This window comes from Spodoptera frugiperda, chromosome 18 (genome assembly GCF_023101765.2).
Source record: "Spodoptera frugiperda isolate SF20-4 chromosome 18, AGI-APGP_CSIRO_Sfru_2.0, whole genome shotgun sequence".
Classification (NCBI taxonomy): domain Eukaryota; kingdom Metazoa; phylum Arthropoda; class Insecta; order Lepidoptera; family Noctuidae; genus Spodoptera; species Spodoptera frugiperda.
In genome coordinates this window covers 10,998,148-11,024,349 of record NC_064229.1, presented here as the reverse complement: position 1 = coordinate 11,024,349, position 26,202 = coordinate 10,998,148, and the positions used below count along the sequence as shown (strand labels likewise).

The 26,202-nt window shown below is 37.7% G+C and overlaps 1 protein-coding gene across 2 annotated transcripts in view; it reads right to left on the bottom strand.

Annotated features, from left to right (window-relative positions):
• The window catches only part of LOC118278119 (mucin-3A), a 71,056-nt gene extending 62,622 nt beyond the window's left edge, over positions 1-8,434 (bottom strand). The window contains exons 1-2 of one of the 2 annotated variants that reach the window (XM_035597195.2): positions 8,304-8,434; positions 7,264-7,365 (exon numbers count right to left, since the gene is read on the bottom strand). The gene's annotated coding sequence lies outside the window, so the exon portion shown is untranslated. The remainder of the gene's footprint in view (positions 1-7,263; positions 7,366-8,303) is intronic. The other variant, XM_035597196.2, reaches the window with a different exon arrangement.
• Between the last annotated feature and the right edge of the window lie 17,768 nt (positions 8,435-26,202).

The window sequence follows — 26,202 nt, the reverse complement described above, 5'->3', positions numbered from 1 at the left end:
GTAGAATATTCGTAGCTCGTAATATTGTCAAACGAATGGTTGTTTGACAATATTAGAACGTCTACAGTTATACTATAGCGGTGTAAGCTCAGTGTTGAAGGTATCTGACTACCGTACTCAAAGTCATTTAATGGTTACTTAACCCAGTCCTTAGCGATTGTTTTCGATACAAAATCGTTACTAAGGGATAGTTTAAGTAATCATTAAATGTCTCAGAGTGTGGCAATGACAACTTTATACTTAGATAGCTTACTTAAATGTCGAGCATATTTTTTATAATCACTACTACAACTGTTTACAAGGTTACCTATAAAGTTCGATATTCGATAAAACAAATCAATTGTTTTTATAATTTTGAACCTGTCGTGTGACGGAATGCGGAGTCACGCGAGACACAATTTATTGTCTATTCTGTTTTATAACGTTTTAGTATATCGGCAATCATGTGGCGGGAGGGAGTGACTTACTGAAAACCTACTGTCTAAGAACCGCCCCGTTCCTTCTCCTACTTTGAGCCGGAGCCCCGGTAACCTTTACGTTGTCCGCAGCTCCGGAATGCTGTGCCCTACCGGGTCCATATTGTTCCTAATATAATATTTTAACTTTATAACACCTGTATAACATATGGAATGCAAATAAAGAATTGAGTATTCAGTAGAGTAGTCCTATAAGCAAAAATATAAATTAACACATTAAACGCCGTGGCGGTCACCGGTGATCGACATTAGCGGAGGATTTGCCTTCAACAGTTTGCTATTGGCAGTCAGAGAATTAATACAAACAGTCACAAACAATAAACAAGTATAAAACTAGATAAATTTATAACCCGCGTCTAATATTCACGAGACGTCGATAAATCCACGAGAAAGGCAACGAGAGTGCGTTCACATTAGATTGTCTCATTATCCATTAATCTGAATAAGATGCACCACTTTACGTAACATTTTGCTTGAAGCATAATACAGTAATACAGTAAGTAATGCAGTAAATACAGTAATCGCTAGAATGCATCACATAATACATTATTTTCGCTAATTCTCTACAATTACATGTTTCGGGTAAGTGTTGTTGAAAGTTTGAATATTATGCAAATTAGTTCGTTTTTGTGATCCGTTGTTCTTTTTGTCTGTGGTTAAAGTATTATTCATGTTTTTGCAAACATTTTCTGTAGCGTCTACAGAAAATATCTAAACTTTTTATTAGATATGGTGTGGAACTTTGAACTTGTCAAACTATATAATAACCTTATTATGCATTAATATGCCGCATATATGGCCTCATCTAGTTATTTAAGAGATTGACATGTAATAGAGGTACATTGTAACCTATTTGCAAAAATAAATATATCATTTATCACTATGCATGAAATGAAATCGTAAATCTAATCAAAGCCATCAAAAGCTGAGAGTCTACGTACGCCTTATTAAATTAAAAAATTAAATTAAATAAATTAAATTAATTAATTAAATTAAATATTCTTTATTCCAGGCATTTCAAACCCATAAGATACACATACACTATTACTTATTATCAACTAACATACACAAGAGCACTGGCAAAATTGGATTTAAAAATGACAAAGCTGCGAATAGTAAATAGAGTAGTTTGTTTTATATGCCAAATAAATTGTGGTAAAATTAACTAACAGTATGATAAAGACTCCCTCTGTGACTCGAAACTAGTAGAGCTTTTCTCCATTAAACCGTGATTTTTAGTTCATTTAGTATGTTTCACGATAGTTATTACAAAAATATAATATTTGCTTGTAAAAGCTGACGATTGACGAAGCTATAAAATATAATTATATCGTACCAACCAGTACCAGCTTTATTATAGGTAACACGTTAATATGTTTATTGAAGATTAAAATAATTTATTTACAAGTAATAAATAAAAAAATATATTAAGAATGTTAACTAGCTAATAATAAATCCATTAAACAGTAGTCTGAGAACGTTTCAACGTATTCAACTACATACACGTACATAGGTAGCATCATTTGTACAAATCTAATTTATTTCTAATCGATTTTAAATAACTGCTAACAATCGGTTACGGTACCCACTCTAGCCGTGTCGTAACATTACCGTAGTGAACTCTGAACCGCGCATGCGTGCTAATAATTGTACTTCTTCTATATTTCACAATGTTAACCAAAATTAAATAATTGATTTAATTTTACTTTCAATTTGGTTTCTTTTGCTAAAACAGTGTTTGTGCAAGTCCTCCAATTTAGTTATAAATTAACTTAATCTTGTTTGTTGAAACAGCAACAATTTTTTTAATATGTTCCCGAAGGTAATAAACTCGTAAAATCCAAAATAATATGTTTTTACTGCACACTGGTGGTCGGGCAACCGGCTGCCACGCAATGTGTAGCGGGTTCGATTCCTGCATGGAACAACTCTTTAAGCGATCATAAATTATTGTTTCGGGTCCAGACGCGACACCCATGTGTCATGTGCATGTCAACTTATATGGTTTTAAACGCATCCACGTTACATAAGGAAATCTAAAGCTGTGTAATGGTTCAAAATATTTTTTTTAAGTAATTTTATTAATTTTATAATATTAAAAAAAAAAATTGTATCACCTAAAATAATATGATAGTTTGTGAAATAAACATATCTTTATGGCTTATTAAAACTACACAATTATGTCAATTTTATATAATGGATAATACAAAATATTCATAAAAAAGATTAGCTATAAGTTACAATCGATATTTGATTTACTATTAAAATCGAACATCTTAATCGATCATTATCAAAATAAAACTATCATATCATCATTAGGTAGCAAATATTACCAAAATAATATTGCCATTAAAAAAAAATACTTTAATCTTAATTAACGTTACATTTTTTAGATCACATTTCATGAACCCTTAATTCTCTGCTTAGCCTCTAAGCTCCACGGGGTAATGTGTCGAAGGTAATGTGCTGTGGGAACTTAGGTGCGTTGCGATATCTACTGATGATGCGTTTTAATAAAACGTGTAAGTTATAAGCGTTAGCGGACAGTGATTGTAGACTTTTGGAAATCGACATCGAGTAGTGACTGTGATGGAATTGTTCTCTTCATTTAGGTTACTTATGAAGGTACAGTGATTAGTCTAAAAATAAAAGAAAGTCACCTACGAAACATGGAAATTATTACGAACCCTTAGGTATACACACAGTACTATTATCATATGGCAGATTATAATATTCTAGACGTGAAAATCCGTGTCAAAATTATATTTCTACTTTTCTAATGAAATACATACGATGTTTGAAGTTCGATTTCTAAGTTAAGTAATATGTTTTTGGACTTTCGAGGAATTTCTGTTTAAGATTTTCTGAGGAATTTTTCGCTTTCGGTAATACTAACTCGTCATAGACCATAAACACCCGCTTCTCTCTTATACCTTGCACATATAAAATCCCATGTTGTTTTGCAATAATTATGTTTATTTAGCGCTCACAGTAGCGACCTTTAGGGAAATTGCCACTCGTCATACATGAGGCTGTGCGCTTTGTATGTCTTGAATGGCAGCCGTCATTACCTGCCGCCTTTGTATGAGATTTGTATGTGATGTTATTGATGGTCGTGTCAATGTTTTATGGATGAAGATGAGGGTGCCTTTATAGCCCTTACTGATGGTTAATGGGTTTGTGACTAATTGTGTTATGTGCTGAAATTGGTGGTTTGTTGATGTTTGTATGTGTATGTATGTATGTTAATGTTGGCCAGTGTTATAGTGCGTCAGTTTTAAAGTAAATTTTCATATGAAGTAATTTTTTTTGTCCTAAAAGTGATTTGAACATTAAAATTAATTACTGATTTTAAAGTTGTAATTGCGATTTCTAATCGAAGTTTAAAATTTCGTGATTAATAGCTTAAACATGAATAAGGTAGAAAAAAACTAAGTAAACCAGAACATATTAGGTACGGTACTTATATGAAAATCCCTATAGGATGACGATTTAGGGAGTATTACTATTTCATTTTTTTCAACAATGTCTCTTCTTTAAATAAACACATTGCTTCACACTTGGATTTTCTCCTATATCATGGGCGCACATATAACTGCACTTTTTCTGGGTGTGAAACAACAACAATTTGTGGATGACACAAACAGTTACACCGTCCGGGAATCAAACGCTAACCGTTGTACGGCAGCCAGTTGCCCAGCCACCGCGTCTAGCTTACAGTCAGTATTGCGTTTTCAGTTGAAATTGACGATAACTCATAAAACATCGAACATAGGTATATGATACTATCATCTAAAAGATATGTTAAAACATAGACAAGTATTATTGTAAAAAAGTTCCATTAAATCATCAAATACATAATAGTTATTCAAACAATTAAATATAATATGTATATAAAAAAGAAGTATTGCATTATTTTCTTTTGTATGAAAACGAATCACAAAGCTTCAATGTATGTAATGAAAAACAACATACAACAATATGTTACCTAGCTCTATAGGCTGTGGACATGCAAAAGGTCGCAGGTTCAAACCCGTAACTGAACTTTGTGCCAAACGTGTCGAAATGAACGCGAAGACAATAAACGATGTATTCAAGCCATTACTTTGAAATATTAAAACTTTATGTGAATATCTTCATAGTTATATAGATTTTGTATGAAGTTGTAAGTTGTTATACACCTGCCAAATTGTGACTCGGAGATGTAAAATTAATGAACCTCACATTATTTTATTTCATGAAATCAGACGTATACGCATTCATTATAATAATCACTTTTTACCTATACTTATAACTTATTTCGGTATTTTAAACTGGTAACCTAACTACAGCTTATTGGCTCCGGATTGAAAAGCAGAAGGAGGAATGGGGTGGTTTTTAGTCATTAAGAGTTGTCAGAGTCGTCAGACTCTTAATGACTAAATCATTGGATGATTTTCCCTCCTTAAAAAAATATTGGAATAACGGACTAATAATCATACATCATACTCTCCATTTTACGGATCTCCACGAATGTATGATACTTAAAACGTCATGGTTTTAAAACTAAACAGATGTGTACTAACTACTACTAAAAAGATGGTACTTTACTTATTTTCGGGATTTTTTAAAGGGCGATATGTAATGTATGGACCTTATTTTTATAATTATTTTATTAGAAACAAGCCTATATTGTAGTTTAAAACCAGTACCGTATTAGAACATTAAACCGGGTGCGGAGGTTCGTTCAATTCCACCGTACAAAAGACATCAACGCGCTCGCAAATATTTTTCAAAGCAATTAAAGTCATAGTTTTTCGGTCATCGACCAATTAGTGCATATATGATTTGCTAGTTCAACATGTTTTATTAGGAAAATATACCAAATATAAATATGTTACAGAAAAATTAAAACAAGTCTAGACTAAACTTCAATCATCCAGTACTCAAAAAATCCTGTTATTGTAAATACCTTCCTGCCTTCAAAAAAATGTAAACATATTGACATTCTTAACACAAGAGGAAGTTATGTAAACAGTACCCACACTAGAATTCGAACCTACGTTCTTGTTTTTCGACCTATTTTCGGAAAGGCTTTACTTACGCTGTCAGTAAAAGGACATGCGCGGTGAGCGTTTCGAATGCGCGTGCGCAGCCGGCGCGTCGTCAAGGATAACTGATAATGTCACTAGGAAACTACTTGATATAATTACGGATATTTCTGTATTTATTAACATTGTATCAATTTATAAATAAACTTTTAACACATGGTTTTGTAAACAAATAAATAATGAGAGGACATTGACCGATGAAATTCCAAACTGCCGGTAAAATACAGAGCAAATGTTAACTTAAGTTACATTGTAAGTAAGCAACTATGTAGTCTCACTTTTGAATATTTCTTAAATGAACCTATGACCCCATAAAAATATAATCAGGATATTTCTACATCCCATTGAATATTCATAAGTTACATTAACTTACAAACAGGTTTGTAACATATCACATAAGTTAAAAACTTAATAACTTAGTGCTTAGATATTAGTGCTTAATCCTAACTTAGATATAACTTGAAAGTGTTATCGATCAACTTAAGTTAATTAAAATATGGAAGTAATCAATAACGCCAGGTTTTGCTCGTGTATGTAAAAGTTGCTGTAAATTGAGGAGTGTCTCCTACCGGCCTAGATTAATTTGCTATGCGCGTGCGCATGTACTTACACTTATGTTTCATATGATTTTTAGTTTATCGTGAAAATTAAATAACAGATAATGAAAATTATAGACTGCACTGGGCCACCGGCTCCCGTGCAACATGTAGCGGGTTTGATTCCCGCACGGAGCAACAGTTTTTGTGTTCCACGAATTGTTCTTTCGGGTCTGAGAGTCTGTGTATATGTGAACTTGTATGTTTGTAAACGCACCCACGACATAGAAAAAAAATCCCAATATGAGGCAATGTTTGAAAAAAAGAAACAAAAATCTCAAACACGTACATAAAAAAAAATAGTGGGTCAAACATATATATTGCACCGAACATACCAAGTAACTGGCAACAGAATAACGTGGGAAAGAAGATCACCATTCAATGAGCAAGCCACTTAGACCTCTGCTTACCTCTCGACGCGATGTTACAATACGATACGCGTTTAAACATAATTTAACAAGAGCAACGTTCATTAGAAAATGGCTAAATTGCTTGTTGAGACACGCACATATACACACATGCAAACTGCAAAAAAAAACAAAAAAAAAAGAATTCCACTTCAGCATTGACACGAATAGTCCATGAGAGTCCACTGAACTATAGGTATACATTCTACGTGTTAAGAGGGTGCGCCATAATGGTCACCCTTGGTGGCTAGTATTTTTTTAAGGAGGGAAAATCATCCAATGACTTCTCCCGCCTTGGGCGAGACGAGACGAGAAGTACAGTCAGACTCTTGCCGACTAAATACCACCCCGAGGATGATGAGGAGAAAGAGATTCCTCACGATGTTTTCCATCGAAAAAGTCACATTGGTTTTGCCGTTGGTAGGATTCGAACCCGCATCCTCATGCATGAGAATGCCTTTAACCAGGCCACCATAACTTGCCATTCAACTTACTATCAAAAAATAGCAAATAGCAAAATAAATAACAAATATGTGACAAAAATTGCAATAAATAAAAATACAACTAACAACTAAAATAAATTACACAAGAGTCGTGTGAAAATACACACGAAACCAATAGAAAACTTCCTTCTCGTTGCCCGGGCGTCGGGCGACAATTAATTACAATGGACGTTAATTAAACAAACACTCACCCAAATCGAAAGCTTCACACGCCACGGATATTATCACTGCTTGTTATATCACTGACACTGTAACACTTTGACTCCCAAACTGCTTTTAACTTGTAAGAAAAACTGAGAAAAAAATGTGTCATTAGTTAAACTATACGCAACAATACGCAAAAATGAATAGTCACTACGACAATTTGAATAATACGCCAAATCGAATAATAAAATCAAATTAAATGTGTGAATGGTTTTTTGCATCGATATGTTAATTAGCAACACCTAATAGATATTATAGCACAGTTCCTATATTGTATAACTCAGGCATAACGTATGTACGGCAAGAACTGCACTCTGCCGACACAATGCTTCCCACGGCGGCTAGGAGTCCTACGCTTACGCAAACACATAATTAGGTTCGTTTTTTTACATCAAAACATTTGGACATTGTCTAACATATTCGACAAAGCAATGTTACTGGTCTTTGTGAAAAAAATTAAACATTGAACTATTGTCAAAGCAAGTCGGGTGAGAAGATTAGATTAAAGGTTATGTAAAAAGTCGGTCAAATGAATATATACAAGATCTTTGAAATTGATATTCCGCGTACAATGCAATGCCGTGCCGCGGCGTTTCTTATAACTTCATTCAAACTATAACCTCGCGAGAATATGTCGGCTCGAATTTGTTGCGGATTTTAGAAGAAAGTTACGTCAAAGTAACGGCCGTCCATTATTGATACAAATACTGTAACCCGCCATCTAACCGGCAATTAGTATAATTTTATTGTTTTGAAAAGTTTTAACTTTCGCTCTCGACCCGTTCTATGAGAATTGGACACGAATTCGAATGTTACTTAGAACTTTAATAAAAAAACCGTTTTAACACTTTGAACCCCAAAACTACCCTTAAATTTCACAAACAATAAAAAATAAGAAACGACAAAATAAAAATAAATCTTCAAAAAATTATAAATACAAAAACAAAACAAATTAAAAGCAGTTTGGAGAAACGCGAACAAAATTTAAAACATAAAAAATAAAATTAAATAAAAAATAAAAAAATACCGAATATATGTGGTAGCTTAAGCGACGCGTAAAGATGCGCTCGCGACGGTCGGCCGTCGACGAAGACTGCGCGGTGTGCGCCTGCGCCGCTGGCTCGGAGGGGCGGCCAGAGCATCCGCGATTGTTCTCCCTATTACTCAAACTTTATACACAGATGTACTAGCGCGGCACGCTGCTGCTGTTGCAAAATTTGAGCCTCTTCTCTAGTAATGTGCCGCGGATTCGCTTGCAAGCTGTTCTAGCTTATGAAGCCAACTATAGTTTATCAAGAGTAAAAGTTCTAACTTTTACTCTTAGAAAAGCTCTAGCTTTTCTTATACGACTTGTTTGTAGAGCATAGAGAGATAAAATACTTTAAAGACATGTAATTTAATAAATAACTTCTTATTTAAAGTTATATTCCTTTGATCCGATATATTCCTTTGATCAAAATCATTCAATCGTTTCCAGATAACCAATAGTATTTAAACATACGTTATAATAAAGTATCTTTATGTAGCTTTTAGAAAAATTAAATCGTACTGAGCATTGTATAGTTTTGTATGCTGAAAAGTCTTTGAACCTAGATATATAAAGACCACCGACAGAGTCTAGTTGATAGCATATTGTGCCCTAAGTTTGGAATATTTGTCTGTAAATAACAATAGTCCGTCAGGTTAAGAGGTCGGCTGGCGATCTTGAGGTTGTAAGTTCAAATCCTGACTCACTAGACAATGGTCAATGTTGCTTGGGGCTTCGAGATTAATAGGTAATCACGGATGGGTATAATAGAGTAGAACATTATGTGTTTGCATGTGCATATAATAACTACAGATAAATGCGAAGTATGTATAGTGAGTGTAAACGGAACGCTCCTGAAAAACGCAAAAAAATGGTTTTATAATTTTAATCGTTTTTGTTATCACTCATACAACATTCAGCATATAAATACTTAATTTTTGTAAAGCAATCTGTTACAATCAGCCCTTTTTTGTGAATTTATGGGCGAAATATCGTCCAATGACTTTTTGCATCCTTGGGCACAGGCGAAAGGGACACAAAGAATTGTGTCAGACTGAATGCACTAACCAACCCTGTTTCTACTATCATCTGCTTCTTCGAACTCTTACGGAGTTCGTACTCCCCGCAACCCCGTCCGCACCTTAGATCCAGGGTTGGGGTTACTCAGCCACTGCGCTAATCATGTTGTCAGTATATTTTACTTAAATATTGGACACCAAATGACATACATAACATCATGCCTGTAAAGGTATAAGGCTAGAGCAGGTGCAGTTCAAATTGTATTTAATTTTGTCACGTCGTCAGAGAAAGCTCTTTGAAGAAAGTCTTTAGTCATCGAACGTGTGGCTGCTCGTTAAAACCTGTATCATATCTATAAATCGATTGTTTTGAGCGTTTGAAATAAATGTGGAAGTAAGTTTGTTTATCATTGTCTAATCTAACATTTATATTATGGTTTGCCTTAAACAACAATATAAGCAGGTAAACGAGCGCACAGAACAGCGCACAGCAACGCCGCCTCACGTAGGACACCCGTAACACTAGAGGCGTTACAAGTGCGTTGCCGAGCCATTTCATTTCAGGGGTAATAAATTTAAGGGATTGGGGAATAGTTTTTTAATCGACATTAAAAAAGGAGGTTCTCATTTTGACATGTATATATTTGTGCCCGATTATCTCGGCGTAATCTTGATAAACCGCTTTTGGTACCAAAAGATTTTCAAACAGAGGCTTATCTTTCTAAAATAAATAATCTTCACCAATACTCTGTTGACTTTTGTAAAATATCTTATCATTGTCTACCTAAATGCTCCAAACACTCATTTTATATTTATCATTTGACCTACGAGCAACACCTTGGGGCAAATCTAGTATAGCAATACAGATCAATCGATTGAAGTCAGCGTTTACTAACAATGAGTGTCAATCGTCGCCTCAGTCAATGGCTGACGGAAACTTGTCACTTAGCTGAAGTAGTTCATTCAATTGTAAGCTTTGTAACGAGTGGTGTACTGTAGGGGAATATGAAATGAGAATGGTAATGGGTCAAACTCCAAAACGGGCGTATTCGTGTGATCACTCTGGCGCTTTTCAGATAAAGATATTTAATGGTAATTATGTATCTCATTGTAAATAATGATATTAAAATAGTATATTTTTGTTTTTCTAATAGATAAGTGTAGGAGTTCATAATATAGAGCTTTATTTTAAAAAGAGACACAAGTAGATACATAATTTGTGTCTTTTTGGAACCAGCTTAAAACAAAGGAGGAGGTCCACGATTTAAATGGTATTCATTTCAAACTTGATTCTGATCTACGGTTTTATTCCGTATCCAAGGTATACCGGGTGCCGAGTAATGACGGCAGTGTGGAATACATTATCAACCCCTACTCTTCTCGCGGGTATTGTAGTTGACTAAAGGACTACTTACACATTTAACCGAGATCGGCCAGTAGCGGTCTCTGATAGACCAAGTACCCTTAGTACGAGTTTGCTTTATGATTGTAGTAAACGAACGCGCTCTCGTTTCGATTACTTTAAAGTTTGATTTACGTAAAGTTCGCTCGTACTAGATGGTATGATCCTTTTAAGCTAAAGTCCACCTGGCGTTGAGATTATGGCAAACACTTCTTATGAAGATGAGGAGCTTCTTTCTATAGGAAATAAACTGTCACGGAGTTTGGATCGTACCAAATGAAAGTTGAGCTCATCAAACATTCATGCTCTTTATGCAGTTAGATAACACGAACCAAACAGTTATCACGCCACTTCACTAACTGCACCTGATTTATGAGGTCTCGGCTTCAGTTCCCGGGTCGTGCAGACTTCACGTAACGAGCCATAGATTGCATGGTGTGCAGCGACCACCATAAAGTAAACCATTGTTTGTATTTCGCTATAAAGAGTGGCTGTCTCCGTTTGTCTGTCTGTGTGGTTGTGAACTACGTAACCTGGAGTCCCTCATGTGGTATTATCGGTGTTTTGATATCGGTGGTTTCTTTTTCTTGTTTATATTTATGATGATGTTGCAGTTGGGTTATTTGATAAAACTTTATATTATTTGATTGAGCTTATTCCCAAAAACCGTCCACAATTCTAGAGTCAGTATTATTAGTGAAATAATTTACCGATCCGGGAATCATAGCTGGGACCTCATAAATCTGGTGCACTTAATGAAGTGGCGTGATAACTGTTTGGTTAGCGTAATGAGGTAGTCTGAAATACAGTAGATTCTTCTAGTCAAATAGCGTTAAGCCAAATCGCTTTTTATGAGGGGCAAATTCATCTAATGACTTGTCGATACGAGTGGGTGTCCGACTCTAACTGATTAAAAACCCACCCCGTTCCTACTCTTTTCGAGCTGGAGCCACGGTATGTCTAAATCGCTGGTGTTAAATTATAAAGGGACGATGTTTGTATATTTTCTTCGCCCCGCGGTTGCCATGGCGACGTAATTCAAGGTGAGTATTTCCTTTTCCCATTAAGGTGGTGAAGTGAGACTATTATTAAAATTCCTGAGATTTTCTCAAAGTTGCGGTCGGCAGCTTGCGCACCACGTTCATTTTCATCTTTCCACTAATTGTGACATCGTCAGCATTTGTCAATGATAATTAAATTCAAATAAAAGGTTTTCAAAAATGACATCTCTGATGATAAAGTAGATAAAGCAATAAACAATACTGATAATTTTCAATAGTAGGAAAACTAACTCAAATTATGTTTTTAAGAATTTACAACAAACAAAAACTCATACCACCCTTAAATGTGTATTAATTACAAACAAATATGTTCTTGAAATTGGCTATTTAAATAAATAGCTCAAATTATTGCGTATTTCAATAGGACAATAAGTGATATATTACGGTCGTAAATACAATCCTTTCTCAATTTTTACGAAAAAAACTCCAAGGGCGGCAGATGATGGCAACTTGAAACTATTTCTCTAATAACAGTTATTTGTCAAACGTTTCGCGATTGTTTAAACCGTTGACATTGACGCGTTGGTTAACGGACCGCAAATTAAAGGGTTTTAATTAAGTTCACTTTAAAGTTGCGATAAACTGTGTTTAGGTGGACTTTGATGCAATTCACGCTTCTCTAGCCCTGCTCTAGCCGGATTTACCGGGGCTCCGGCTCGAAAAACAGTAGGAACAGGGTGGTTTTTAGTTAGTAAGAGTCTGACACTCTCTGTCGCCTCGCCCAAGGCAGGAGAAATCATTGGATGATTTACGCCTTTAAAAAAGTCTTGCTCTAGCCAGCACGGCAGAATATTGAACCTACCAAAATTAGAATTAAAGGCAATTTTGATGTTGAAAAACATGTAATAATGTGATAGAAGGGTTAATTAAGTACACCTAATTTTTCCCAGTATTATCTGTATGTCGAAAAATAATGTAGTTGGTAAGAATTTGGTACGACATCATTACTCTCTACTACTACTACGAACATACTCAAGAAACTGACTTTGACTGCACGGTTGGCGCGGTGGCTCAGGCTGCCATGCAACGTGTCTGCCGTCAACGTTCCAAAAATTGTTGTTTCGAGTCTGGGTATCATATGTATATGAAATTTTATGTTTGTAAACGCACCTACGACACAGGAGAAAATCCATGTTTAAAAAAAACACGAGATCTGACGATCAACAGCTCTAGGTACTTACAATCACTTAACCTCAACTCACAACACACACGACAAAACATCACTCATCATTCATCAAGAACCTTGACAATTAACAGTTAAAATACTAACCAGTTGGTTTGAAATAATCACAACAATGTTAACTGATGATTAGCTGTTAACAAACATCGCCCACGAGACAGCGTGTCCAATGTGACAGACTGACGGACAGACGTGTGTCAGTGATTAGAATACAACCTTGAACTATACTGGGTCATTAATATAAAGGGTTTCTTAATAGAATTCGTGAAAGGATTGTGATTGATGTTATTTGGGTGCAATTCCTAACATATGACAAAAGCAGGTTTTTTTGAGAGAGTGAAATCATCCAATGACTTCTCCCGCCTTGGGCGAGTGTCAGACTCTTACTGACCAAAAACCACCCCGTTCCCTCGGAGCCCCGGTAAACTCGCTAGGTGGTCCGCAGCTCCGGATTAGGCATTAGCTCTACTGGGCCCCATGATTCTTTTTGGAACATGAAAGTAAGAATATTGTATAATATGACAATGTAATATATGGAAACTATCGTTTTCTTTTTCTTCTGATTTATTTCGTTGTGGGATCCAAGACAGTCATGTCCCTGAGACGCGCCGTGTAACGGACTTTAGTGTAACGGTGTTTTCATGGTTGTATCTATTGTAGATCCTGACTTACAGGAGTTATAGGGGTTTGGTAAGCTGTGAGAATACTAGTGATTTGATATAAATAAGCCATAAAATAATCCTCGAATGTCAATGTTAAACGATTAGACTGCTGTCTAGTCAATGTAATAATGACTTTAAATTGTAATATTTTGATTACCAAAGCTAATTAGCTTTTGTATTTTATCTACAAATCTAGTCTAGGTTTCTGTCATTGTCTAGATTTCTCTTTTCCATAAAATCGTAGTGTTCGTCGTTAATTTAGCTGTGATCTCGGATCCTGGTATCATGTCGCCAGATCTGGCGGTAGGCGGCAGTTGCGCAAGCGCACGTGAGACCCTGTAACAATATGTGTCGCAGCATCCGTTACGTACGGCAGCCATTTTAGAAAATCGTCCCGATTAGATTAGGATTTTGATTGGTGGAGGTAGAAAGTTTGTCTTTCAGTACTTAGGTACAGGCAGTGGTTTTCTGGTACGGCGTTTTTTTGGTACGGTGATTTTTTGATACAATGGTTTCTTGGTACAGTGGATTTTTGATACAGTGGTATTTTGGTAGTGGTTTTTGGCACATTGGTTTTTTGGGTTTTACAGGGCCTTTTAGGTACAGATACAGTAATTCTTTTGATATTCGTCTAGAAACTGACTCCAGCTACTTTTAATTGTTGATTTTTTATAGATTCCTTGGTGAATTTATTTTAGTAACAATAAAAATACCATTGAATACATATTAATTAATTGATTTCAAATCACCATGAGATGATCAGTATTAATATCGACCTACATACATTACATTTATAGGTACCTACATACATACATATAAAACAATTAATGATCTCCTTACATTTGACAGATTGGTACAAATTGACAGACTTATAATAATGATGGTACCTTAAGTGGGCCGGTATCACATGTAATGTAACTAAACAATACATTACGTAAGTATCGGGGTTCGATACGAAAGGTGCACGATTTGATTTCAATAATGTATCGATTGATATGAATGTCATATTTAGTATGTTATGTAGAATGATCATCGTTATGGTATTTAGTAACATTTTACAACTATTCTAATGTTTAAAGTAGCTTACATCTCAGCAATGAGGATGCGTTACATTTTTTTATTGTAATACCGTTAGTTATAATTCATAATTCATAATTCTTTATTGCAAATCCACAATGTAAAGATAAGATGGTAATATAAATAACATGGTAGCAATCGTGGACCCTGATGGGCACAGCAAATAGTAAATTAGCATATTGTCTTTAATACTTAACATATAGTCTTTTTTAAGAAAGGAAAGTCATCCAAGTATTTCTCCTGCCTTGGGTGAGGTGACAGGGATAGTTAGACTCTTACTGACTAACAACCGCCCCGTTTCTACTCCTGCTTTTCAAGCCGGAGCTCAGGTAAGCCGCTAGGTAGTCCGCAGCTTCGGAATATCAAAGTGTCTGGAATTATATCGGTGTATGGTAAAAAAAGCCGCCCCTTTTTATATAGAGGACTTACAGCACAATTAGTAGAATGTAGTATTACTTATAAATAACTTCTACATACAATTCTGTAAAAAAAATCAGTATGATTGTAGAACTTCATATAATACTGCAAGAAACATTAAGTATTATATACGTACATAGATAAACTTCACACTGCAGCGTGATCGTCATTAATTTCATAATGTCTTCAGTTTTATAGTTACATTGACTCAGTGGCTCAGTTGCTGTGACTCATTCAGACACGGGTTCATTACCGTTCACATGACTTCTATTAGAACAAAAGAATATCGAACTAGCTTCAGCATTTATAGTGCAAAAAATTCTATACTGAATTTTATGATGTTCAGTGCTCATTGTGTTATGATCATTCACTTTTCGTTCTCATTCATTCAGTTTACGCCTGTTATGCTGTGATTTCCAATTTTCATGTAATAGGGAGCGAGCTTGTAGACATAGAAGTGGCAGTGTTTCGTGCTATTGCAATTCTTTTAAACTTTGCCCCACACTGGGTTTTTTTCCTGTGACGTAGGTGTGGATCACACAAATTGTTGCCCCATGCGGGAATTGAACCCGCTAGACGTTGGACGATATAACCTTATAATTTTCTTCTATGATAAATGAGAATTTTTAAAACTTTCTAAAAGATTTTTGTGTTATGAATCTCCACAAAACTGGTTTATGAGAAAATCGAACCTGACACCTTTTACTCTACAGTTACTCTTGCGATCACTCAACTAATGGTTTAATGTTTTCTTAAACCAGAACAAACAAAAAATAACTTCATTGCATTTAATAATAACATGACTCAACGTCACACATTTGATCTTAGAAGGGGAAGCACAATCACAAGGGGAAGTAAATTTAACACCAAGTTTTCACCAACAAATATTTATTTACTTATACTTTATTGCACACATACATAAAACACATTTACATTGTAGTTAATAGTAATTAAAGTACAATGTGCGGTCTTATCACACACAATATTTTACGATAATCATCATTGCTTACACAGTTAATCAAATCATACCATAAATACAATTTCACGCTTCATAACAATATGACACTCGGTATCATTTAGCCGTGAATAGCTTTTCATAAGCTTCCTCATGGCCGGCGGCAGTGGACGCGGCAGTGGACGCCCCGAGGCCCTCTGACCCTCGCCTAACTAACCAGCTTGTTGGTATTCAATCAAGCTGCACTGGACAGTGATCAGGTAGAAAGCTGCCATTTATCTTCAGGTGTTTGTGACAGGAAATGTATTGAAGGGTTTTAGTATTAACGCCATTTCCTTAAATTATTGTTTGTGCACACCTTTCGTTTTGTTATATCTAACGGTAGTCAGAAAGCAGGTGGTTTAGTTCACCTGAGTGACTTTATTATTAATCTGATGTACAAGCCAATATTTTTTTTATGATATAAGCCACATGAAGCTGTGTGAAGCCGAACTTTATTTCAAACAAATAAATTTCCGTTACTTCCAATCATGTTATTTAATTTCGGGAGGAGGCACGGTTCCCTGTCGTTTCATGCGACACAGGTGCTCTCGGGGCATGGATGTTTTGGGAAGTTTCTGTGTCGCATAGGCAGGGTGCCATCACTGCGTCCATTGTGAGGAGGATACGGCGCAGCATACACTCGTGGAGTGTGCGGCTTGGGACGGGCCGCGTCGTGTCCTCAAATCGGAGATCGGTGACGATCTGTCACTGCCGATTGTTGTCCAAAAAATGGTCGGCAGTGCAGAGTCGTGGGATGCAGTGGTGTCCTTCTGCGAAGATGTCATGTCGCAGAAGGAGGCTGCGGAGAGGGAAAGGGAAGTCACAACTTCTGTACCTTCCCGCAGTAGGCGCACCGGGCGTCGAAGGAGAGCAGAAATTGCTCTCTTTCGACCCCCATAAATGGGTCCAGGGACGGTGGACTTGGGGAAGTCCCCGTTATCCCGTTCTAAAGGACCCGAGATGGTGGCGCGTGTTGTGTCCACGCGCGCCTCCGAGATGTAGCACAGAGGAGGTCAACACCTCACTCTTCTGTGTATCTTGAGGTGGGGCCTGGCAAGGCAGGCCGCCACGAGTTCGGGGGCCGAGGAAGAATTTCGTTTCCCGCACCCTCGTACCCACGTGTGAGACGGGACACCGGGGTGGGTTTTAGTCAGTAAGAGTCTGACAGTCCCTTTCGTCCTCCCCAGGCGAGAGGGCTCCATGAGGATTTCCCACCTTGGGGTCAAAAAAAAAATGTTACTTCATTTAAATCTGCATAAAATTCCTTAAACTAGAATTACTTAATTGTCAAATTAGACATTACATATTATTTTAATGACAAGCACTAAACTTGTCCATTGTTTAACCAGCAGAATAATGTTTTGTTTTTATAGGCGACTATAAACTGTAGTGGTAAAGTTTTAATTTTACTGTCAAACAAAACGCTTGTAAAATCTTCACTGATAAACGTTTATTGTTGTCAAAGTCAAAGCGTTTAACTTCAATTAATCCTTAATTAGGCACTTTTGAACTATTTTTAAGAAAATTTAAGGGTTGTGGCGGGAACGGGGTTTAAGAAGATTGGGAAGACCGGTGTGATACCACAGCCTCACAGGAAACTGAAACTGAAACTGAAATGAATGTTGCACTCTCAGTATTAAAAGGTATGTGATGTAGCGTCATCGAATCAAACAAGTAGGTTATAAGTGCAAAATTCTCGACCTCCTCACCCAAATAATGATGTGAGACAATTGACACTCTATTAAGACTCGAGTAATAGCATTCTCACGTAAGCATTTCCTAGTCAAACTTCCGACTGAATTATAAATAATTCTATATTACATATTAACTATATAATTATATGGTTTGCTCGCGTGCGCAGATGTATATAAGTGATAAGGTAAGAATACGTTCTGGTTTCTGTCTGTAAAAAAGTGTTCGTTGTTTGTGAGCTCAGATGTGGGAACGGTGGGCTAGTGATGTGTTTAGTCGATTGTTTTAACATCGATTAATCGGTATTATTAGTGATTGACTAACAACTGTTTCTGTAGAGTTCCGTGTTGTTGTTGTTATTGCGATGTGTAGTTACATGTAATTGATTTTACTTATAGGGATTTATACGTGTCAAGGTGGTTTACCATCAGCAATAATTTCAATGGTTAACATACTTTTAAATCGATTTTAAAAATAGCAATCTTGTATCTCCAAAACGAAAAAAATGTTCCTAATTCAAGGAAGAATAAACTCAAATAGCTTGGGAAATTGCACGTAATATTTTACTAGAGGCTCAAAATCAAAGCTTTAATTCAATTAATTAAATTAGTCTTTTTTGAAACGTCTAATTGAATTATCCGTCTGTCTGTCTGTCAGTGATGCTAAGTGCTTGTTCCAAAGTGTAGCTTTGAATGGTATGGAATCAAATCCTACCACTCCCAAGGGCGGCAACTAGCTTGTAACTCTGGTGTTGATTACTGGTTTCGATTACTTATCATCAGGTGATAAGTCTGCTCGGTATTGACATGTTAATTTATCGATACGACTGCCTCGTTGGCCGAGTGGTCGCAAGTGCGACTGCCGGACAAGAGGTCTCGGGTTCGATTCCCGGGTCGGGCAAAGTATTGCTGGGCTTTTTTCGGTTTTTAGAAAATTTCTTAGTGGTAGCACGGAGTCTGGAATTGTGCCCGGTATATGGCAATAGGCTCACCATCTATTACATGAAACTTCAACATAAATTGTGAAAAGTGGGTGTACATTGTACAGTGGCATTATATGCCATAATGTGCACCTCTGCCTACCCCTTCGGGGATTAAAGGCGTGACGATATGTATGTATGTATGTAACTTATCGATAGTAGAGCGACATCACTACACACGAAAACTTCACAGCGTTGACACGGATCCCGGCGTAATGATCGGCATTATGACATCGTGACGCAACGCCATCTTGCGGGAAGATGCTTTAACACTTTTTACCGACCGATAATCTGATTAAATTCATTATATTTTTGTGTGTGGATGACTATGTTGTTTGTGATTTTGGCGTGAGAGCATCGGTTTTGTTTTAATTTTGTCGTGAGTCGTGAGTCTATGCTCGTTTACATAATTAGGAGTTGGTGTAATGTGTTATTTTATGCATGTTCGTTCTTCAGTCTTTCGCTCGCGGTTGCGTTAGTGAAAACATGTTTTTCTTTTAGTTTTGTTTTAGTCCTTTTGTACTTTATTGTCACATTAAATTCCACGGTAACATTAACAAGTATGCTGCTTATATCTACTAAATATGTTTCAAATGTATTTAATTTAACATATAGCAGTACTTAAATTAGTCTGGTAATCCCATTCGGTGTTCTTATAGGCAATATGGTGTCTTTTTTGTAATAACTATCGTGACACATACAAAATTAACTGAAAATAACAGTTTACTCAACGGTTTACGAAAAGTTCTACTATTTTCGAGTTACAGAGGGACTCTTGAGCAGCGTACGCAGACGCAGCGACGGATTAACGTGAGTTGAATTCATGAATGTATGAAATTCCTTACATTTGTCATTGACCACTAGAGCAACCAGTTATTTCAGAAATTCTTCTAGTAAATAAATTATTAGGTAAATTATATTATTGTTCAATTGGCATGACGGAATCATACAAATCAATTAGCGATCATAATCAATTTGAGCGTGTGTCGTAAATAAGACAACAGACGTAATTACCATGTAATTGAATGATTGTGGAACGAAAGAAGAAAGTCAATGGTTGAAGTAATTACTGTGGGTTATATGTTAATAAATATAAATATATAAGTTTGTACAATACACATGGTTACGTTAAATTAATTGTAATTGGAAGTGAGTCATCATACACCGAGGAAATTCAATTGACTATAGTCTGTAGTTTAGAAGTATGGAGTTGAAAGCTCAATAATGGATAGATACTTTTGTTAATTGTTCCTATTCATTATTCCTATACTTATTACGTAGATACGTGAAAATCAAATTCAAGACAATTGAGTGACGACCAATCATTTGACTGACGACGAAATTCAGCTAGTAAAAAGCCCGGAGAATGTTAAAGCTTCCTTTTTCTTCTCCTGTAATCTTCTGATTTATTTCGCTGTAAGATCTATAACAGTTGTTCATATGAGAGATGAGACGCCATTCTTATTATTTTTGGTGTTGGTCTTAGCTCCTCAATTTAACTCCTGGCTTATAGGAATTGAAGTGGTTGGGCAAGTGTTGCAAGCTCCTCCCAAAAAGATCTCATCTTCTCGGTGTCTATGTTAACCGTTACCTTTCAGCATCTCAGTAACTGTAGCAATCATCCTGTAACCTTTGACTGAGACACAGATACCAGACTAGAGTGACACAATAATGCACTAGTTATATAACGCGGCTCCGTCTGTGCTGCAACCGACTGATCTAGATTGATGACTGTCGAACCTCTAAGGTATTCTCTCCTAATGACATAATCATCATCAGGCATTATGCTAGTTGTCGATCGATTAATATTGATTATGTCATTAGATTTTGATTGTTTTGGTGATATTCCAAGTCTGGATTTGATGGCGGTATTATGTTCTCGTTTATTGTGTTCTGCACATAATGCTTAGGAGATGCGCTGATTTGATGATTAGTCGTTTGAAAAATACTAAGATCTAATCGGCTCATTAGCTCTTAGATTTTTTCTTAATGTCTGTTACTGTTGTTTCTTTACAACAGATGCGTAATAATATTTAGTTAAACTAATGAACACAGGGTTTACATGTACTTACTTAGGCGATTGAAACGTCTATTTATGTAAATAACATCATGTGTGTCTCCCATGGGGGTAGGTAAGTAGTCAGAGACTATGGAACGCCAATTGGTACGAATCTTACATACCTCTCTTGCTTTATCAACAGTCATCCGTCTTTTCATTTATTTATTTTATACTTTGTTACAAAGATACATACACACACAACACAGTGACTTCTTCCAGACAACCTCTGGGTGGACTTTTTTAAAATGAACTCGAATGCGTAGTTAGTTTACACATACATTTTGTAGTAACACACGTCAATTCACCCCATTAAATTTTTCATAAGCATGATTGCATGTGCAGGCAACAGTTACCCACTACCTCATAGCCGAGCCATCGCAATCCCCACATGATATGCCAAAACTTTTAACTAGGTGCTATTTGTTGTAGGCAACAATGGCGCCTGATACGATTCGCAACAGTTGCGCAAGCGCACAATGCGCGTAACTAACGTTGCGTTGATATTAGTGAGGTGGTGTCGTGACCACTCCCAATTTCACTCATTTAGGTCGCTGATGTGTAATTACAATTGTTGTTGGATGATTAGATGCTGTTTTGGTGGTTAGATGTGTGAAGTTACGGGGTTTGGTCTGGTAAATGAAAGGGGTTATGGTTTCAAGTTGACAAAGTCGAACCCCTCAAATTGGCAGACAGGCAGAAACCCCTTAAAGAGCTAGAACTAATAAATAATGAAGATTTCGATACCTCTTTTTCAGACACTCTGATTGTTGCATCTACTAACTACCTAATACCTAATTTCAAATAAATTTCAATTTCAATTTCAATTTTAACCTAAGTATTTATTTACCTATTATTTTAAATAGATCACAGTTAATGCAATTATTTCCGCAACATCTCACAGAACAAACTGAATACATCAATAATGAAATTAAATCAATTACAAGAACACAATATATTGATTAAGTTACAATGAGTGTTACCTAATGGAGTACAATTTCACCCATTGACAAGACGACGCCTCCGAAACCCAGCGGGACACTCATTCATACTCCTCGCAATTAATTCCGCCGGTATCGTAACAAAACTTCTTCACAGAACGGTCCCAGTAAACCTCAAGCTTACATCATGAAATTACCGATTGTTATTCAGACCATCATCTACAAACACTTTCGAAAGCAAAATAAAAATTGAAACAGACAAATATAGCTCTTATTTCAAAGCAGTAGAAGCAAGGAAGTATACCATTTTTTATGTTGAACGCAAATTGTATGGTTTATAGATAAATTATGGATATTTTGCCTAACTTTCGATCGATGTTTTGGAGTGATGAGAAACTATGATTCCCACGGTAACTGTTTCGTTTCTTACTACCGTTTTGTTTTGTTCTAACGTGATTGATTTAGATTTCAGTGCGGTCTAGATTCTAGATTGGGCTCTCACTTTTGGTGATCTTGTTCAGTAGTATTCACGAGAAGGTTATTTCAGATCAGTTTAGATATTGGTCATAGCACTTTGCTTATACTCTATGTATGAAAAGCTCTTTATTTTTTTCCAGAAATAGATTGAAAACAGAATAATATAAGTGTAGATTACTGCGGAATCGTGTTTATCACAAGTCCTCGGTCCTTCTCTCTTTCTCTGTCGATCCTCTACTGCTCTACTTGATCAGTTTTCTTACCTCTAATCCCTATAAATAAAGATCCCTATAGACGATACATTACATGAACAACAGTATAGTGCTATCCTCTACTATACATAGTGAAATATTGATTCTCAATTCATACGTAATTACAGTTGCGTGTTTCAACAACTCAAGATTAAAAACTATTGTCTATCTACTTGAAAGTGTCACCCATTGTGCAATGGAAGCCCTTTCTATCAGCAATTAATTTTGAACTTTTGTAAAACTTATAGATACTCGGGTCAGGTGTCAAAATGTCTATCATAGGACTTAATTGATGTATTGCATGGGTTGTGTCGGTCAAGTTGTGTACATACTTTTTCTTAGGGTTAAGAAAAGGTTTTAAGGCTCCAAGCCAAAATTTTCTTCTGTGATCCAGACCCAGACCCTGAATCTATGCACCTATGTATCTTTGAATATATTAATAAAATATACTTACAAAATTGTTCTATGCAGGAATCGGACCCGATACACATTTTGTAGCAGCTAATAGTTCGCCATAATGCCGGCTATACCGTCACAGAGCACCTATGTTTCAACTTAAACATCTTGTCTCCACCTAGTATTAGGTGTCCACCTACTATATACCTACTACAATCAGTTTAAGAACGTCCAGCCCTGCTTATCTTACAATACTACAAAATCCAGAGTCCTATATCATAGCAGTCTGCTGTGTAGTCTATATAATATTTTTTTCTTTTTTGAGGGAGCGAGAACTATCCAATGACTTCACCCGCCTAGGGTGAGGCGAGCCCTACTGGGCCCCATCTGTGGTGGTCTAATGACACTTAGAGACGCGCGCTACGCATGGCTCTGGTTCTGGTCGAGCGGTGAGCTACCCTTGCTCACCGTCTGCAGACCCGCACTTGCGGTGGCTGGAGAAATCGTCGTGCGATTTGCGACGGCGGTGGAAGTCTATATGTATACTTACGTAGAAAAAAGTTACAATGCCTTTGAAATTGAATCTACAATCGTCAGTCGTTTATGGTAGTACTTATATAAATAATAACAATTGATGGCCCCACACCGATATACTTACACACCTACGTGCAATTTATTGATCTCAACAAATAGTACATTACATAGCTGTGTCGAAATATCTTGTCATATCTCACTTTCGATCAGTTTAGAAACAAAGCGTTGGGTCAGAGTTGACTTATTGTGCGACCCGTACTCTCGCGTGGGCAGATCAATTAAATATATCCGTTGTTATATAATAATAATCAATGATGGGCGACTAATTGCTTTCATGACATTTTTCTACAATTAAATGTAAAATACTTTTAGTAATATTCTGTGTTGAAAGGCGGAAATGCCATAGTTTTTTGGAAAAATGGTGTCGTAACGGCCAAGTTCACAGCCACCCTATACATAACTGCGAAAACAAAGACACTTAAAAAAATGTTATATTTATCTAGTAGTAGGTTTTTTTTTTTTTTTTTTTTTTTTACATTTAATGGGTCGACGTTTGGCCGCTATCTCACCTGATGGTAAGTGATGATACGGCCTACGGTGGAGCACGTCTGCCCATAAGCAACCTATTCACTCGGGCCTTGAAGACACCCAAGTTATACCCATCAGGAAACACAGACTCCGGCAAGGAGTTCCACTCCCTAGCAGTTCGCACAAGGAAGCTTGAAGCGAAGCGCTTCGTGCGAGTGGGTGGGATATCTACCATGAAGCGGTTACGCCTCGCCGATTGTCTTGTGGTTCGATGATGAAAAGGACTAGGGGGAATCAAGTTGTGCAATTCCCCCGCACACTCTCCGAAATGTATCCGGTAAAAAACGGAAAGGCTTGCGACCTTGCGCCTGTGTTCAAGGCTTTGAAGCCGGGCCTCCACAAGCGCATCGTCATTGATGAGCCTCTTGGCACGCCTTTCAATGTGTTCGAGCGCATCCAGCTGGTATTTGGCCGAGCCGTCCCAAAGGTGAGAACAGTACTCCATACATGACCGAACCTGCGCTTGGTACAGGCTCAGCAGTTGTTTCGGTGTGAAGTACCGTCTCACCTTCGAGAGAATACCCAACTTCCTACCAGCCAGATGCGCCTTCGACTCTATATAAGAGCCGAAGTTAAGCGTTGGCGATAGAGTTACGCCCAGAAGCTCAAGACGATCCGCTACCGGAACGGACACATTTCGGAAAGTCGGAGCCAGCGGGAATTGACTCCGTTTGGCAGAGAATAGACACGCCTGGGTTTTGGTAGCGTTGAACTTGACCAAGTTGGCGTCACCCCAATCGGAAACCGCCTTCAAGGACGAGTTCAACCGTTCGACCATGGATTCTCTTTGAGACCGGATCTGTGTTCCGCTACTCCGCGCATCGGACACATACCTTTCAACAACTGTGCTGTCATCTGCATACCCAAAGATACCGGGCTTAAGCAGGTCGTTGATGTGCAGCAAAAAGAGCGTTGCTGAAAGTACTGACCCCTGAGGGACTCCGGCGTTGATGCCAAATTGGTCAGACGAGCAGCCATCAATGACTACTCGAATTGACCGATCCCTCAGGAAGTCTGCAATCCATCTGCACAGATCAGCGGGAAGTCCATATGCAGGAAGCTTGCCGATAAGGCTGTCGTGCCAAACCCTGTCAAAGGCCTTCGATATATCGAGTGAGACCGCTATTGCCTCCCCGTGCTTCTCGATGGCCTCGCTCCAAATGTGGGTGGCATACGCAAGAAGGTCCCCAGTGGATCGGTTGCGGCGAAACCCATACTGCTGATCACTGAGGAGGTCGTTACCTTCAAGGTATGCCAGGAGCCTGTTGTTAAGTACACGTTCCATACTCTTGCAGAGTATGGACGTGACCGAGATGGGCCGGTAATTATTAGGGTCGGCACGACTACCTTTTTTGGGCACAGGCTGCACGTTGGCTAGCTTCCATGCAACCGGCACTTGACCAGTCTCCAAAGAAAGTCGAAACAGGCGTGTCAGGATTGGAGACAACTCAGGCGCACAGATTTTTAAAACCACGGCTGGGATTCCGTCGGGGCCACTGGCCTTGTTCACGTCAAGATTACGCAACGTCTTATATACCTCCTTCTGTCGTATGCGAATTTTTGACATATTCGTCTCGCAAACTCTATGGAGAGAAGGAGGCAAAGCGCCACCAGTATCAAGACGTGAAGATTCCGCAAATAGAGAAGCAAACAGGTTCGCTTTCTCTACCGCGGTGTGTGCCAGCGTCCCGTTAGGCCCCAGGAGAGGTGGGAGTGAAGGGCGGCAGAAGTTCGATTCAACCGCCTTGGCCAGGGACCAAAACGCTTTACTACCCGCTGGGTAAGAAGCCAGTTTGTTCCCTATTCGGCCAATGTGGTTGAACCGAGCCATCCGTAATGCCTTTTTGCATGACTTGGCAGCCCGGTTATAGGCTCTCTTCCTCTGAAGAATATCGTCAGCCCTACGACGCCTGGCATCCGCCCATGCCAAGTATGCCGCATGCTTTCGCGCTTCAGCACGTCTGCAGTCGGCATCGAACCATGGACGAGTCCCACCGAAAGATGTCGCATCCGAGAATGGAATGTAGTATTCCATGCCCTGACGCAACACCCCCGTTATGGCATCCGCACAAGCTGACGGGTCCTCAGTAGAGAAGCAGACAGGCCGCCAAGGATAGGATGCAAAAAAAGATCGCATCCCATCCCAATCTGCTGACTTGTACCGCCACAT